The following is a 16723-nucleotide window of genomic DNA, read 5'->3' on the forward strand; positions in this document are numbered from 1 at the left end:
ACTGTTGCGCCTCCTGCCAGGCACTGCACCCTGATGGGTGTCTCCTGGTCCAAGGCGGCCAGCTTGTCCATATTCAGGCTGGCCGCCTGATCCGACACGAGGGGCTTCGCCCCCCCCTCGGCCCCTTGCCGGAAGGTAAAGGAGGCCAGAGAGCGCCTCCCCCTCCCACAGCAGCCCCCTGAGCGGGGGCGGGACAGCCTCACGGCGTCCACGCCACACTCGCCCAGGAGGCTCAGCCGTGCCTCCACTGACAGTCGACTGCTTTTTCCTCCCATCCTAGTTCTCATGAAATTAAAAATATACCTTGGTTCAGTTTTGGCTGAGTGGCGAAAAGTAGGATGGTGGTGAACAGACCGCCTGAGAGAGAGAGAGAGAGAGAGAGAGAGAGAGAGAGAGAGAGAGAGAGAGAGAGAGAGAGAGAGAGAGAGAGAGAGAGAGAGAGGTTGAGTAATATTGACTGATTGATATATTTTGTTTGCCTTTTGTAACATTAATGCATTTCTGCATTTCATACACAGTTCAATACGTAAGGCCAGGTCCATCAAGCCGAAGCTTTTATACAGACCTGAATAAAGAATGACACAAGTAGCGCAAATGTTTACACCCTGACTTGTTCCTATTTGAGCCGCCATTTTGCACATGATAGAGGTAATAATAGACTACTTGTTTTGTTGTTTGCAGCACATGACACAATAATGAGTGATGGAGTGTATAGTATGCTATACTGTGCCACATATATGTTCACATACGTGAACTTCGCGAACACAAACACAGGTACAGTCTTGCATCCTCTATAGAGAAGGAAGGGAAGGGAAGGCATCGTCTCTAAATACAACACACACACACACACACACACACACACACACACACACACACACACACACACACACACACACACACAGGCACACATGTAGATGATTCTACGGACCACAGATTTTAAATAGAACCTTGGTCAGGCGCAATGCAAGAACGAGTAAGATCGAGTTGAGGGTCTGAAAAAAGACACCATTATGAATGTGCGTCCTTTCATTCCTCCCTCCCTCCCTCTCTCCCACGTTTTTCCACCTCTGGTCGCCCTCGGGTCATATTTTTTTCCAGCATGGCGCGCCGCCTGTGCCACCATAACTCAGCCTAACTCTAACAACACAGCGGCATGGCAAGGCTTTGAATCATACCTCACAACTCTGGCCGTGTGTTATGTGTGAGTCAGTGTCCAGGAGGAAGGAGGGGGCAGGGAGGAGGGGGGACGGAAGAGGCGGGGGTGCTTCCCCTTCACCACCGTGACTCATTATCAAGTTGGTGACCTCCTGACTTAGTGACTTGGTTCGTGTAGCCGTGCAAGTGTTGGCATGCCCTTGCGCTCAGTGAGTCAGTCAGTCATGCACACAGGAAGGAAGGGAGGCGGGCGGGAAGACGGGTATTAGCGCCCTGTTCTCGCCTCGCCTCACGTCATTACAGTCGCCCCAATCCCAGGTATATAACACACCGGTGCCTGTCCGTCTCCTGCAGCAGCTCCTGAGTGGCTCGTTAGCCTCAGTGAGGGCGTGGTGGGCGACAGGCTGACGTGTCACTGACGTGTTTGTGGCAGCCTTGCCTTGCGATTATTTGGCGTCTCCGACCTTCACGGCGCCTTACTCTCTCATCAGGCGTAGTTTTCTCAGACTTTGTGTCTTTCTTTGTTCTCACTCCCTCCTGGAACCACAACAAAATAAGAGAAACATCTTTTTTCTTCGTGATAATGTAACCTTTCTTTCTCCCTTCCCCTCAGACTTTCCTAGGACCCTTCCTGCACTTATTAGAGCAACACCTTCTTGTTCTGATGATGCGTGTGTATCCCGGTCACTGGCTGTAATCCTGTTAAATCTTCCTTGTCTGTTTTGTTTATTCTCTCTCTCTCTCTCTCTCTCTCTCTCTCTCTCTCTCTCTCTCTCTCTCTCTCTCTCTCTCTCTCTCTCTCTCTCTCTCTCTCTCTCTCTCTCTCTCTCTCTCTCTCATCATTACCTACACCCTCGAAACCCTTCTCGCTCAAGGTCACCACGAGAGGAATTGTTGTAAAGTTGCGAGGCCCCATCACGCACACTGCACCACTTGTGTCTGGCTCACAGAGGGGAAGGGCTGGCTGAGGTCTGAGGAAAGTGTGCAGTAGTAGTGCTAGTAGTAGTAGTAGTAGTAGTAGTAGTAGTAGTAGTAGTAGTAATAGGATGAACGTGTAGGTGTGACGGCTGAGGTGCTGAGGGTGTAGCGATGAGCATGGTGGAAGGGTGGTGTGTGTGTGTGTGTGTGTGTGTGTGTGTGTGTGTGTGTGTGTGTGTGTGTGTCCCTGAGGAGAGGGGAGAGGGAAGGCTCGCTAGTGTCAAGGCAACAGCATGCAATTTTTACTCTGCTATTTCTCATCCATTTTTTCTGCAAACATATCTTCTATATAAGTAAAGCAGTAATAGTAGTAGTAGTAGCAGCAGCACTTTTAGTAGTAGTAGTAGTAGTAGTAGTAGTAGTAGTAGTAGAGGTAGTCGTAGTAGTAGCAGTGATAGACGATGATAAGGATGTGGATGGGACAGTCGAGGTAGGGAGGGAAATAAGGGAGAAGCAGTGACGTGATAGGCTGCAGTGTATTAAATGTGTGTGTGTGTGTGTGTGTGTGTGTGTGTGTGTGTGTGTGTGTGTGTGTGTGTGTGTGTGTGTGTGTGTGTGTGTGTGTGTGTGTGTGTGTGTGCGCGCGCCTTCATTCAAGCCTGGCGAGGCGGGGGAAGTATTTTGCACGAAAGGGAAGGTGTGATTACGGACGTGGCCACAGGGATTGTGTAAGAGAGAGAGAGAGAGAGAGAGAGAGAGAGAGAGAGAGAGAGAGAGAGAGAGAGAGAGAGAGAGAGAGAGAGAGAGAGAGAGTATTTAGCTGAGTGCAGAAGGAACGATACGCACAAGAGAAGGAGATGAATGGCAGTAATCTTGTCCCTCATTGTTTTCCTGTCGTATATCCGAGGGTCTCACAGTATTCTATTATGATTACTTATTTTTTTTCAAAAGCAATATTAATTCAATCAACTCACGTAGGAGTGCGGCAATACAATAAATGAAGCAACTTTTTTTATTTTTTTTTTCCATTCCCGCGAAAAAAAATAAAAATAAATAAATAAATAAAAGGAGTCATAGCATCAGCCTTCATTTCTGTCCACTTTACTTAATAAGATATCTCCATAATTATTCATAGGGCTCACCTTCATTACGTAATGGTAATATCTAATTGGCTTTGTCTGCTCTCTCGTCGGAAGCTTCGGAGACAAGCAGGACCATCCCTCGCTGTCATGCAAAGCTTTCACCAGTAATGGTATTGATGATAACAATAACTGTTGTCACCGTAATCACCAAACGTGCCAAATAGTATCGTCCATTGTGTCAGAATGTAAACCTTTTATTTTTTTAAAGATAGTTTTGGGAGTTACTTTACCTGTCCTACCTGTGAGTGTTGTTAGTGAGAAGAAAGTTATTTTTTCTTTATTTTTTATGAGTAGTTAAAATAATAATACTCTTTTCGTATAATATTTTTGGTATTTTTTTTTTTTTTTTGTATTTACCTTTAATCCTGCCTGTCTTACCTGTGGCTATTAATATTTCAAGTGACAAGGTGATTATTCCTTGTTCTCTTTTTCCATGTAGATTAAAAAGACAGAAATCTTCTTTCGCGTAACATTTTTGTCCTCTTTTTTTTTTTTTATTTTTTAAGTAACCATACCTTTAGTTCCACCTGTCATGTTGTCCTTCATCTGTGTTTATTAATAGCTAAGGTGAGAGGAGAGTTATTATCCATTACTTTTTATTGAATTGTTAGGAAATAATAATCCTCTATTCTTGTAATATTTCCTGCTTTTTTGTTTATATAATTACCTTTAATTCCATCTGTCTTACCTGTGGCTATTAATATTTGAGGTGAGAAAGTGATTATTATTCCTTGCTCTCCTTGTTGTGCATTTCCAAAAGACAATAATCCTCTTTCCTATAACATTTTTTCTTTTCTTTATGTATTTACCTTTCATTGAACCTGTCCTCTTCTCTTCTACCTGTGTTTATTAATAGTACAGGTGAGAACAAGGATATTACTCTTTACTGTCTCAATTTTGTATTTCAGTAAGTAATGTTCCTTCTGTATGATTGTTACTAAGTTATTTGTGTGTTTACCTTTCATCTCACCTGCCTTACCTGTGTGTGTTCACTCCTTAGGTGAGAAAGTTATTAGTCTTGGTTCTCCTTTTGTGGCGATGGAAATTATTAATTACCTTGTTCTTGTAATATTATTTAGTTCAGGTGTTGTATCTACCCTTAGTGTTTATCTCTTATTTACCTTTGCATGTTAATTGCACAGGTGAGACTGATTCTTCTTGTCTCTCTCGCTCTTGGTAGTGTTGCTAGAAAAGTAATCACCTTGTTGTTGTTGTTGTTGTTGTTGTTGTTGGTTGTTGTTTTTGTTGTTGTAGTTGTTATTATTATTATTATCATTATTATTATTGTTATTATTATTATTATTATTATTATTATTATTATTATTATTATTATTATTATTATTATTATTATTATTATTATTATTATTATTATTATTATTATTATTATTATTATTATTATTATTATTATTATTATTATTATTACCATTATTATTATTAATTAGTTGTTGTGTGTAAATATTTACCTTTGATGTATCGTGCCGTACCTGTGTGTACTAATTGTTTAGACGAGAAAGTGATCATGACTTGTTCTCATTTTGTAATTTTGCTGAAATAGTAATCATCTTATTTTTGTGTTATTATTTTGTTTTGGTGTTTATCTGTTTACGTTTGACATTTACCTGCTCTGCCTGTGGACATTAATTCCTCAGATTGTTGTTGAAAAGTAATCTCTTTGTTTTGCATCATTATTATCTAGTCATCATGTTTATCTGTTTGCCTTTAATATTTACCAGTCCTTCCTGTGTACATTAACTTCTCGGTGGGGACAAAACAATCATTCCTGACTCTGTAGTGTAGACAGGAACAAAAGTCAATCATCCTCCTTTATGTAATAACTTCCCTTTCTTATGTCTATGCATCAACCTTTTTTTTTTTCTCTCTCTCTCATGCTAACTCATTTTTCTACATTTTTATTTATTTTTGTTTATTTTCTTCTTGTCTAACAACACAATTTGTAATTCTCTTTTGTGTAATAACTTCCTTTCTTTATTTATGCATCTACTTTGTTTTTTTTTCCTTTCAAGCTTCTTTTTCCTTTATTTTTCTTTCTCCAGTAACATAATTAATGATCCTCTTTTGTATAAACTTTCTTTTGTTATCTATGTACCAACAAGTGTTTTTTTTTTTCCTTCTTCTATCCTCATTTTTTCCTTCTTTTTTCTTTTTGTTTCCTCTTCTTTTAACATTTTTATTCCTCTTCTCTGTTTATCTGTTTCTGTCCCTCCTTCTCTGTGCTTGTGTTATATATCAGGCGAGGACAGGATGGCTACAAGTATTCTTTATTCTCATTTGTAGTGAAACGAAGTTCAGATTTTCTTTTCATGTACCTTTGTTAACACTTTACTGCCAATGACAATGTGACACTTACTACTTCATCTCTCCATAGACTAACATTTCTTAACCCTTTTTTGCGACCTCAGCACCCCTTGCGTCTAGCCTGGACACTCCCGCGCCCGTTAATTCTAATATTTGGTTGTATTAACTACAGTTGTATTAACAGTTGAAAATAAAGTTAACTTCATCAAATATAAAAGTCCACTCCCGATAGTTTGGTGTGCCTTGCAAGGAGCGTTTACATTGTACCGCCTTACAATATACGCAGCATTTTTCAGTACCCCCTAAAATTGATCTCAGCACCACATGTTCAGAAACACACACTGCCCTTTACGATTCTGACTGGGCCACTAAAATATTTGAGACTCGATCACTCCTGTTGATGTCACTTCGCGCTTTGAAATCACACACTGCGCTTACACTAGACCCTTTGATCTACTTGTCACCGCCACGAACGAATGGAAATGTGTAGCAATCTGAGAGAATAATTTCAAAAGACGTAAACAATGAGGTGCTTGGAACCTCCCGGGGCCTGCTGTTCTATTTCGGCTCTGTGTGTTATTTATCTAAGGTAACCCAAGTGAAGTGAAACCTTTGTCATTAACAGTCAAGAGGTCAAATTGGAGCCATTCAGTGGGTTAGTAGCTCAGGGGGAGAGAAAATGAAACCAGGCAAAGTTTAGATAACAGAAATACTTTTTTGACGGCATCACTATCTCTTTGTATTAACTTCCACAGGTAGACTCTATGTATTACTTATTTGTCTCTTCCTATTGCTCGCTTCTTCATTTGTACCTGCGGCCTAATTAATTACTCGAGCCAGACTCAGGTGGCCTCCCTTACCTGTTTTATTAGTTGATTCATTGTATAGCTTCTTCTGTTTGTATATCTTGGTGTATGTGTGTGTGTGTGTCTGTGTGTGTGTGTGTGTGTGTCTGTGTGTGTGTGTGTGTGTGTGTGTGTGTGTGTGTGTGTGTGGATGGGTGGCTGGGTGGGTGTAAGGGTTTGGTGCCTCTCTCTCTCTCTCTCTCTCTCTCTCTCTCTCTCTCTCTCTCTCTCTCTCTCTCTCTCTCTCTCTCTCTCTCTCTTCCTTCCATACCATTCTTTTCTTTTCTTTCTGTCTCTTTCTTTCCAGCTTTTTTTTCTCGTTGTTCCTTTCTGTCTGTCTTTCTTTCTTTCTTTTTCTCCCTCTTTTCTTTGCCCTAACCATATATTTATCCCTTCTTTTCTCTCTCCTTTCCTCCCTCTCTCCCTCTCTTACTCCCTCCTTCATCTACATAATTCAATAAGGAAAGAAAGAGAGAGAGAGAGGAATGGAGTGAAGGAAGGTAGGAAGGAATAAGGGAAGTGGTGTGGGGGAGGAGGGAAGGAGGAAGGAAGGAAGGAAGAGAAGTTGGAGGAGGGAAGAAAAGGGGAAGCAAGGAATGGAATGAAGGAAAGGAATGAGACAACTAGGGAAAGAAGGAAGGAAGGAATAAAGGAAGGAAGGAAGGAAGGAAGGAAGGAAGGAAGGAAGGAAGGAAGGAGGAGGGGAGAGATGGAAGAGAAGAGAAGAAGAAACTGGTGAGAGAGAGAGAGAGAGAGAGAGAGAGAGAGAGAGAGAGAGAGAGAGAGAGAGAGAGAGAGAGAGAGAGAGAGAGAGAGAACTTTAATGCATAATCATAAAGTTGACACATGTAAACAGCTTCTCCCACCACACACGCACACACACACACACACACACATACTCACACACACACACACACACACACGCGCACACACACACACACACACACACACACACACACACACACACACACACACACACACACACACACACACACACACACACACTTCATGCTCTGGCTTATTTCCAGAGAGAGAGAAAGAGATAGAGAGAGAGGGAGATAGATAGATAGATAGATAGAGAGAGAGAGAGAGAGAGAGAGAGAGAGAGAGAGAGAGAGAGAGAGAGAGAGAGAGAGAGAGAGAGAGAGAGAGAGAGAGAGAGATTTTAGAAAAGTGTTAACTTTTTAGTCCTTTTGTTTTTTACTTGTTGTGTTCTCCTCTTTCTCCTCCTCCTCCTCCTCCTCTTTCTCATTCACCTCTGGGGTTTCCCATCATCCTACGCAACCCTCCTCCTCCTCCTCCTCCTCCTCCTTGTGCTCAATGACCTCGTTTCTCATCGTTTCCTGATCTCTTCTACGTACAAGTTCCCCCTCTCCTCCTCCTCCTCCTCCTCCTCCTCCTCCTCCTCCTCCTCCTGCCTGGCTTCCATGACGTGTACATGAGATGGTGTGGTTCCTGCGGTGTCCACAAATTGCCTCTTTAAGGACAAAGTGTTCCTCGCTGGCAGTCTTTCCCTTGCACTCTTCCTCTGCGTTCCTTGCGTATTCCCTTGTATTGCTTTTTTTTTTTTTTTTCCGTGTGGTTTATATATTTGTTTGTAGTTTGTGCTATTTTTTTTTCTTAATTGTCTTCTGTGTTCTATTTTCCTTTTATTGTGTTGATTTTTTGTTATTCTTTTGTATTACTGATTGTTTTCTTGTATTTATTTTTGTCTTATTTTACGTTTCTTTCATTTCTTTATTTTTTTTGTCTACCTGTTTTTATTATTAATCCCTATGTTATTATGTTCATGAAGGAGGATTGCTGTGGTTTCTTTAAAGTTCAGTAAAATACTCGTGTACAACTTTGCATTAACTTAAAAAAAAAAAAAAGATTCAACAGAGGCGATGGAGTTTTAGTGTTTACTTAAGCGTGCCTGTGTATAACGTGCAAAGCCAACACTCAAGGAAAGACCACTTACCAACATAAGGAAATAAGAGAAGCTGCAAGAAATCATCAGTTTTACTTGTGGCAGTCTCTGTATAAAACATTCTTACCTGCATCCACCTGTCACCCTCATCCATAAATTTGTGTGGTTTTCTTTCAACCTTAACAACCTGATTACTGAGTCCATTACAGTCATCCACCATTGTTGTTGAGATCCAGTGCCTTTTTATCTCTTTCAAATGTACCTGCATGAAGCTTGAACCCACTATTTCTCTTCCTGTCCTAATTATTGACCCTAAGGATTTTGTTTGTCACTCATGTTATATTCCATTCATCCGTTACTGATTACTGTCCTTGAGAATTCATTTCTGCCTATCTCTTTCAAAAACCAAACTTTATCAAGCTTAAATCCATTATTTCTCTCCCTGTTCTGATTACTTCCCCGGAGCAGTATGTTTGTGACACTCGTTATCTGCAACACAAATAGTAAAACATTATACTGTACTCGGTTTAATTTTCGCTTAGTAGAATTGCCCACCAACGTTACTTTGTTATTAGCAGTCAAAGATTTAGAGGCCTAAGAGGATTGGTGGTGCAGTGGTTAGCGCGCCCGACACACAATACTAGGGTCCGGGGTTCGAATCTCCGGCTTGGTGAAGACAATTTGGACGTAAGCCAAGGAGTTGTGACCTTGCACCCCGCCAGTATTGCCAAGACGCCCTGAGCCAGAGGGGCGTGCTGGATGGCTTACCATCTCCCCTTCCTCTAACAACGGGGGAGGAACTTGTCTGGCGTGGAAACATAGAATTACTGGATTAATTTTCTTGGTTAGTTTTTTTTTTTTTTTTTGAATTATTTGATTTATTAGCTAGTTTGTTAGGGTAAGCTGGAGTTCTTAATTAGCTTGTTAGAATTAGTTTATCTCGTTGGAATTAATTGATTTCTTAGCTTGTTAGAGTTAGTTAATTTCTCAATTAGCTTGTTAGAATTTGTTGATTTCTTAGTTAGGTAGTTAGGAATAGTTCTCAAACAGACGAGGAAATGTCTCCTGCTGATGTATTTCTTCATGATTTGGTCCAGCCTCGTCACTCCTTGAGAAAATTATAGCATCTTCTAGCCGCATCCTGATTATTGACCATATAGAATCTTGTCTACATCACCGTGTTGTCTCCCCTATGCCACTTGCACACCTCCATCAGAACCACAGGAACATAACGCGACAAAATATGGGTTGGTGCATGAAGTGATGAGGCCTACAAGTGGCAGTCCCTGTAAAAAACCTACATCTCCTGATTACTAACCCTGAATATTTTGTTTGTCACCTTGTTATATCCCTTATGCCACTTGAACACCTCCATCATCACCACTTTTAACCTATATACACCTTTCCTCTGGTTGCCATCTCCCTTATGCCACTTAAACATCTCCATCAGTTTCACTCTTGACCTACATGTACCTTCCCTCTGTTCTCTGCAGCCCTTTTGGTGTTCTACGTGCCGAGCGAATCCGGGTAGAAGGTGACTCTGGGCATCTCGACGCTGCTCTCCATGACTGTCTTCCTCATGACCATCAGAGTCCCTGCCGCCCACTGAGAAGACACCGCTCGTCAGTGAGTACTACGCCTCGCCTCTCACTGCCCTCCCTCTACTGTGCCTTACAATATACTGCCTTTCTTGTACTGTGCCTTATAATACACAGCTCCTCTTAGTAATGTGCCTCACAATATACTGGCCTTAGTAATGCGCCTCACGATACACTGCCCCCCCTGTACTGTGCCTTACAATATTGACTTTCTTGTACTGCGCTTTACCATATATTGTTCTCCCACCTTGGTCTCGTGGGACTCAACTTAATATTGGTACAAGTTAACCTGATATGATCTGACTTTTACTGCTACTTCTGCTGTTACCGGTGGTGGTGGTGGTGGTGGTGGTGGTGGTGGTGCGACTACTACTGCTGCTACTACTAATACTGCTGCTACTACTACTACTACTACTACTACTACTACTCACCACCATTGCCACTACCACAACTGCAACAACCAGCCCAGTAAAAACACCACAATCCCACCATTAACAACAACAACAACAACACTAATCTAACCTAACCCAGTCATTCCTATCAAACCAAGTAGGTATTGACAAGACCAGGCTCATCCATCAGGGTTCAGCGAGGACTCTGTAAAATCACCCCTCGTCTGTCTCTACTTTCCTCACTACGGGAATAAGCACAGAGAAAAGGCGTTGCTACCACCTCGCCCCTTCCCCTTTAGTGGCCTTTCACAACATGCTGGGAATGTAGAGACACGTACTGTGCTGGCGAGCTGGAAAGTAATAATAATGCACTTGTGTGAGGTTAATTGATAGATAGATGGATAGATAGGTAGATAGATAGCTAGATAGATAGAGATAGACAGAAATAGAGATAGATAAAAAGATAGATAGATAGATAGATAGATAGATAGATATATATATATATATATATATATATAGAGAGAGAGAGAGAGAGAGAGAGAGAGAGAGAGAGAGAGAGAGAGAGAGAGAGAGAGAGAGAGAGAGAGAGAGACTATCACTTTCCCAGTACTAACAAACATAACCAGAGAGAGAGAGAGAGAGAGAGAGAGAGAGAGAGAGAGAGAGAGAGAGAGAGAGAGAGAGAGAGAGAGAGAGAGAGAGAGAGGCTATGAAAGTCCATTTTTTATCACACCACCACAAGTCTTGCTGCCTAAAACTGACCAATTTTGCCCCAAACTTACGTTGCAATTTGCAGTATTCTTATTTATTTCTGAGTGTCCTGTTAGCCTTCTTTGTTAATGTGTGTGTGTGTGTGTGTGTGTGTGTGTGTGTGTGTGTGTGTGTGTGTGTGTCTGTTTATATAGTTAAGGTAGTCTCTGTTTCTCTCTATGTGTTTTTCTGTGTCTATTTGTGTCTGTGTCTATTTTTGTTACTGTGTGTGTGTGTGTGTGTGTGTGTGTTCGTTTTGTTTTTTTCTGCCAGTTTTTCTTCTTTCTGTTTGTTTTTCTGTCTGTTTTTCCGTCTTTTTGTTATCCTTATGCATGTTTGCGTCAATACGTGTTTGCTTGTCTGCCTGTTTGCTTGTCTGCTTGCCACTGTGTTTGTCTGACTGCCTGCCTGCGTGTCTGTCTCTCGGTCTGTTTTTTTTTTTTTTTTATCCATGTTTCTAGAATATTGCGTTGTTGTTGTTGTTGTTTGTTTGTTTTATAAGTAACGATGCCATCATAAATTCTATTAAGTTAGTCCTTAATTGTCTTAGTTATTTATTTATTCTTTTTCTTATTCATTCATTCATTTATTCATTCATTCATTCATTCATTCACGTCGGCTGCTACGTTTTGTTTCTTAATGAGTCACTTGTCTCACCCACTCAGCCAATCATATTAATCAATTACTCAAACTTATTCACAATCATGCACTGTACATATCTGTTTAGCAAGTCAATGCGGCACCTTGATCTATCATTCATTTGTAATAGTTGTTATTTAATGCCACGTGTCGCTGCTGTTACTGCTCGTGTTGTTGACAGCAATGGCGAGGGTAAAGTACCAAGTTAATCCCTGCAATATTTTTTTCTCTTCGCTGCGCGTTCATCACTTATTGCAACAGTTTTTTTTATTCTGCTCAAATCCTTCCTCACGTGTTGCTCTGAATCCCGTGACGTGCTGTTCATTTGTTGCTTGTATGCTGACTTGCCCTGTGTCTTCATTAGCACGGATCATTTCTGTGTGTGTGTGTGTGTGTGTGTGTGTGTGTGTGTGTGTGTGTGTGTGTGTGTGTGTGTGTGCTGTTATGTAGGGCAGTGTGTTGTGTTGTAATGGACATGTGTTATAAGGGGGCGTGTGTTGGGTTGTGGTGTGTAGTCAGAGGGCGTGTGTTGTTTTGTGTCGCTGTGTTGTGTTTGGGCAGTGTGTTGTGTTGAGTTGTGTTGTGTGAGGGAAGTGTACTGTACAGTGTTGTATTGTGTTGTAAGAAGGCAGTATGTTGTTTTGTGTTGTGTTGTAAGAGGCTTGTATTGTGATACGTGTTGCGTTTGTTTGTGTTGTGCAGCGTTGTGTTGTACTGTATCCTGTTATGCTGCAAGAGATCAGTTTATTGTAAAGGGGCACAAAAGAATTACGGGTATTATTTTTTTCTTTTATTTTAGCTAAAGCAAGAACTATATCGGTCATTGAACTGCCAATGTGTTGAACCAAATTATTTGTTTTCTTTGTCATCATACTTGACGATACTAATTATAAGCAAAGACTTCTCAAGCTAATATTTGTCCTTTATAGGGGATTTACTTAGCAGGATGAAAGCTTCCGACCAGGAGGAGGAACGGCGGGTGGAGAAATGGAAGGGGAGAGGGTGGGGGTCCAGGGGAGGGTGTGTGTGTGTGTGTGTGTGTGTGTGTGTGTGTGTGTGTGTGTGTGTGTGTGCCTCATGAATTGCAGGCATGAAAAAGAATGATGCACGTTATGATAATGATTATTATTCTTGTATTTGTCATTTCAGTGATTATTATGATACTAATAAGAGTAACAACAATACTCAACTTACCAGGAACTTAGCAGACTCTCTCTCTCTCTCTCTCTCTCTCTCTCTCTCTCTCTCTCTCTCTCTCTCTCTCTCTCTCTCTCTCTCTCTCTCTCTCTCTCTCTCTCTCCATCAAGCTTTAACCCTATCTTGATTAATGGCTCCGAAAATTGAAGTCACCCGATTCTCACGTGGATTTCATTTCCATGCAGATATCCATGCAGATAGAGACGTGGCAGTGAGGCTGGTAGATACCTATCAGCGCCAGCATTTTTAATTGTCTCCGATTTCGTGGGGCAAAGGGGTGTCTTAGCTAAATTTGAAATCGATGTGCAGGAAAAGTACAGCATGAATTGCTGCACAAGTGTATCTAAAATTAAAAACATAACCCTTAATATTAATATTCATACTTACTGGTGTATGATAAGGCTTTGTTAATTGAATTATAAGATAAAACTAAAAATAGGTAATGATTTTTTTTTTTTTTTTAAAGTAAGTATGAACAGTAAAAATAAAAGGATGTTGATTTCGGCTTGTGCATTTTATCTGGGAATGTTGAAAAATATCAGATATCACTGACACGTCCTGTATATGAAAGTAATCAGTGAAATAAAAAAAAAAACAGCACCGCTGGCGGACGTACGACGTACTTGATCATGATTCTTCAGTTAAGGAAAGCGCCGCGCGCCATTAGGTAGGAGTGTAAAGTGTAAACAATAGCCTCTCAGTTTTGCCGATACAAAGGTCTTTACTTTGCTTTACTATATCCAGAATAGGGTATAGCTCGTTCTTTCAGTAATTTTCTTAATTCCGCTGTAGTCCATGATTGTGGCGGTGATGTATCCATTGTGCAGGGTAGTCGAGTAAGCGTGGTCCTGTGTTTTGGTTTGCTCGCTGCCCAAGTACCCGAGGATAGTGATCGTACCGCAAAAATAAAGTCTCTGATACAAAATTATATTTTCTTTACATTAAATGGATTTGCCTGTTGTTTAGTACATGAAAATGCAATTATATATTAGTATACTTCCATTGAGGTCAGTAGAAAATTACAGATTGCCTGCCTTGATACACTTGTAGGCTCTTTTAAGAATATCATCTGAAATTATGAATAGAGGCTCAAACAATGTCATGTGCTGTCAGTTATCACGAAATTAATTGACTTAAAATTCAGACGCATTACTGTGCAACGATACACCTTTGTAAGCTTGTAAAACCTTGCCCCAAAAAGTATTTATTTTCTGGCGAGAATTAAAAATTCTGGCGCTCTCTGGTATTAAAACGCTGACTGCGACGCCTCTTAACATACCTGCCTCACCTGCATTCATTACAAGGTCATGGGCAGGCGAGGAGCAAAACACTCATTGAGAATTAAGAGCAAAGAGAAAAGCTTGTTACCAGAAAATTCACACTGTAGATTTACTTTCTAGGAAGCGAGAGGTCGGAATAATTAGTCGAAGCTCAGCATGTCCGTGACTTTTGCTGGTTGTTGTTTGAGTGAAGTGAGTGAGTGGGAAGGGAGAGGGAATGGATGAATGATGCTTTTGTGCTGAGCGTTACCACGTGCTGGAAGTAAAAGGGTTACCATGAATAGAAGATACTAAAGAATAAGAACAGCAAAAATATATACACGACGAGAGAGAGAGAGAGAGAGAGAGAGAGAGAGAGAGAGAGAGAGAGAGAGAGAGAGAGAGAGAGAGAGAGAACAAAAAAAAAATTCTCGAAAGTTTTCTTCCTTCTATTGTCTACTACTACTACTACTACTACTACTACTACTACTACTACTACTACTACTACTCCTTTGCACGGTGAAGATACCGCGGCTATTTAACATTTTTGTCAGTGAGTAGGCTAGACTCTAAATATCGTGAACTAGACTGTTTTGATAAAGAGGCAAGAAACAACCTTTGCGCACTTTTTTTTTTTTTCAGGTTATCTTAAAAAATATATATGTTCATTTAACAATAAACAATATATTGTCATTTAACCTTAGAGTATAACCGCAACTGCTGCCACAATATTAATTAGGCTTTAACTCGCTGCTAAATCCTAATTTTCTAAATTGTTTAATATTACATGCTGAGAATTAAACTTAATAGAAACAAATATCCTTTCATCAATGGTCTGTTATATTAGTTTTAAACTACTAAATATTACATACAAAAGCTCACTACAACAACAACAACAACAACAACAACAACTACTACTACTACTACTACTACTACTACTACTACTACTACTACTACTACTAATAATAATAATAATAATAATAATATTACTACTACTACTACTACTACTACTACTATTACTGATGATGGTGATGGTAAGTACGCTGCTTGACCTCAATACGAGCGGAGTGCAAGATGGTTTTGAGTCCCGCTATTAAGCTACTAATGAAATACAATATACGCGCGTTATGCTCCCCTCTTCATACTTGACGCGTATTACCGAAACGAGATTATTTGAGCTGCAACCTTAGCGTGAAGTGAGCAATATGTGAAGGAAGCTTAGGTGGACATATATATATATATATATATATATATATATATATATATATATATATATATATATATATATATATATATATATATATATATATATATATATATATATATATATATATATATATATATATATATATATATATATATATATATATATATATATATATTATAATGCAGTACCTTTATTGCGCACCCACAATTAAAGGTTTTGGTAAATGAACGCCAGAAGGTAGCGAAATTATTCCAAACAAAAATATTAATGACTTATCTAGGCATCTTGCTCAGAAGCCAAGGAAGGAAAGCGCAGGAATTACCCAAGATACAATGTGCAGCTATTTTTTATTTATTTATTTATTTATTTATTATTATTATTATTATTATTATTATTATTTATTTTTTTTATTGAGCATGTGCAGTAATCGTGATGCTTCGCTGGCGTGAGGGACGCAGCCGCGGGAATGGAAACCTGCCTTCTTCTTCCGTGGGGTCTCTGTAATTTCCTTCACCCAAATGATAAATGTTCATGAGTTTGGTGGGTTCAATTAATGTTTGTAATTACTGCCTTGGTGGAATGGGCCAAGAAAAAGCTGGAATGCCGCGTCTTCCTTGGCGGGTTTTGTGTGGTCGCGCCCTCGTCTCGGCGTCTTGTTTCACTTGCTTTTAATTGACTTCAGTGGAAACCGATAGAGTTACAAGAGATGTCTTCCAGATCATTGTCATTGGTGAACAAGAGCTGTACACCATCAACAGAACAGAAAAAAAAACTAATATTCTCAGTAGCCTCTGAAAATAATCCTTAAAAGAGAGAGAGAAAAAAAAAAAATTAGGAATGCATGACTGCGTCTCAAACATCTGGTAGTGAGGAATCAGTGGTCAGTCTTATCGCGCTTGTGAAATAGTCTGCAGGAAGTGAGTGGGTGCTGCCGTTCATTCCCAACTATTATAACTCTTTAGTCATTTCACACGAGCTGGGTGGGGCGTGTCCCAGACATGTGTGGACGAGGCGCATCAATTAAGTTGCTGAGGGAGATGATTTTGTGAGGCAGCGGAAGTGTGTGGTGGTGACAAGCCGCATTTGGTGTTGGAGTGTTTTCTGAGTGTTGCCGTCTGGTCTGTAGCTGTCTAGATCAAGTTGCCTGTCGGAAAGGAATGCGGAGATTTGCAGTGGTATAGTGTTCAGAAGCCGGCATGTCGCACTCCCTTTTGTGTGTTTCATTTTCCTTGAGGCCAAAGTCCCCTGGTGTTCTTACAACCTCCTTGCAAAACTTGAGAATTTATATATTTTTTATTTATTATTTTTTGTACTTTACAGTATATTAGAGGAATTAGAATTGCGGGAAAACCCTAAGCTGCTATTTTCGGGATCAGAATACAGGGCTAATTTTAGG

General features: G+C 40.2%; 1 long non-coding RNA gene across 8 annotated transcripts in view; it reads left to right on the forward strand.

Annotated features, from left to right (window-relative positions):
* Positions 1 to 16723, forward strand: part of LOC135098588 (uncharacterized) — an 85008-nt gene that overhangs the window by 46610 nt on the left and 21675 nt on the right. For all 8 annotated transcript variants that reach the window (XR_010267143.1, XR_010267144.1, XR_010267142.1 and 5 more), the window contains one exon: positions 9779 to 9911. This is a non-coding gene — a long non-coding RNA (uncharacterized LOC135098588). The remainder of the gene's footprint in view (positions 1 to 9778; positions 9912 to 16723) is intronic.

The sequence above is a fragment of the Scylla paramamosain genome, unplaced genomic scaffold (genome assembly GCF_035594125.1).
Source record: "Scylla paramamosain isolate STU-SP2022 unplaced genomic scaffold, ASM3559412v1 Contig69, whole genome shotgun sequence".
NCBI lineage: Eukaryota > Metazoa > Arthropoda > Malacostraca > Decapoda > Portunidae > Scylla > Scylla paramamosain.